This window comes from Montipora capricornis, chromosome 6 (genome assembly GCF_036669925.1).
Source record: "Montipora capricornis isolate CH-2021 chromosome 6, ASM3666992v2, whole genome shotgun sequence".
NCBI lineage: Eukaryota > Metazoa > Cnidaria > Anthozoa > Scleractinia > Acroporidae > Montipora > Montipora capricornis.
Window position 1 is genome coordinate 36,277,994 of NC_090888.1, and position 1,708 is coordinate 36,279,701.

Below are 1,708 nucleotides of genomic sequence, written 5' to 3' on the forward strand. Positions count from 1 at the left end.
GTTGTCGGGGAATTTTGGTAGTTCCTTATTGGCCGTCAGCCCATTACTGGCCCCTTTTGGTGGAACGCAGGTCATTCGTTGAGAATGGTAAGGATATTTTTTTTTCCATGGAGGAAACAAGAGTTTTCTTTTTGGATCAGAGAATTTTAGTACCCCAGTGCTTTTTCTGTTGCTCGACGGTGCTGTACAGGAATCGGTATAGGTTGCTGTGGAGTTGTAGGCCGCTGGGCCGCTGGGCCAGTTTACGACGAACGCACTAGTTTTTGCCAGTACATGAGTATTGCCCGTTTTTACGCCACTGGCTGTCTGTATGTGAGCCGTTTTTGGCTGGTTGACTTTTTTCCATTATTGAGGCTTCTTATTTTCACTGAACTTGCTAACTTGTTTGCTCATAATTATTATTTTTTTCTTATTATGTTTATGTTTCCACAAGGTGGACGCGCGTTTGCTACGAAGATTGCTCATCTAAAGGATCCAGAGGTTCGTAAGTTAGCAGCCGATCTTCCCTTGCGCACCATTGAAGCGAAGGCTCCTTCGACGACGGAGCGTTACTCAAGAGCTTTTCAAAAATTCAGGGAATGGTCTTCACCTTACAACGAGGTCGTTAGCCTGCAATCGGACGAGATATCAGTTTCTCTTTATTAAGAATCCCTAATTCAGGCTGGTTCCCCTTATTCTTCCCTTGAGTCTGCTTGCTACGGTATTAATTGGGCGCATAATTTGTATGGTTTTCAAAGTCCCTGCGATTCCAAATTGGTTCAGAACGTGCTCGAGACAGCTTAAAGAGGTCTTGCGAAACCTGTTTCTAAAAAAGAACCCGTTACCCCCGCCATGATTCTAGATATTTGTAATAGGTTTGCAGGTCCTAATGCTAATCTTTCTGATCTTCGTTTAGCAACCATTTGCGTAACCGCGTATACCACTTTTCTCCGCTATAATGAGTTAGCGATCGGCTTTTTAAGCGTCATGAAAAGTGGAAAACGGATCAAGCTAAAGACGGTTATATTAAGGACAAACTATGAAGATTCTCTTCTTAAAGTGTCTAGAAGTTTACATATTTAGTTTGCCATTTCTCTTTCTTTATTTTCGAACGCGGGCATCAATAAACGAGATGCCCGCTCCTATGCTGTGTTTTGTAATTATTTAGATCAGTTACAAATATTTTATAATCGTTTCAGTGTGATTAGAATATAAGTTCATGTTATCAAACACTAAGGGCATTCGTTAAGGTCTTCCTTAAAGGAAACCCAGCCGAAAAAGCCAAGTTGAAGAATGAACACCCACGAACTTATAATTGGATCAATGAAGTTTGGTCATTACAAAATCGTCACCTGATGTCTGGTATGCCATCCAAGTATATTTTCCATCAATTTCTGTGCTACCAACCTGGTTGTATTCACCCCTTGTGCAAGTTAGGAACACCACCTAAAGAGGAACTTGCTATGATGGAGGACCTCCACTGAGCTTCACTCCACTTCCTGTTCCAGATCCAAACAAGTACAGAAACAGAAAAAAATACATAAGCTCTTTCTTCTTTCTGTATACTTATCAGCCTTTTCTCAACTTGTGCTGACTGTAAAGGCAAGACATGTACAGGACACTATTTGAAGCCCGACGAGTTGTTCTGCTGTGATGATTCAACTGGAGTGGCATCTTTGCCTCCAAGTGAAGTACTAAAAACTCTGTATGACAAGGATGCAAAAGACCT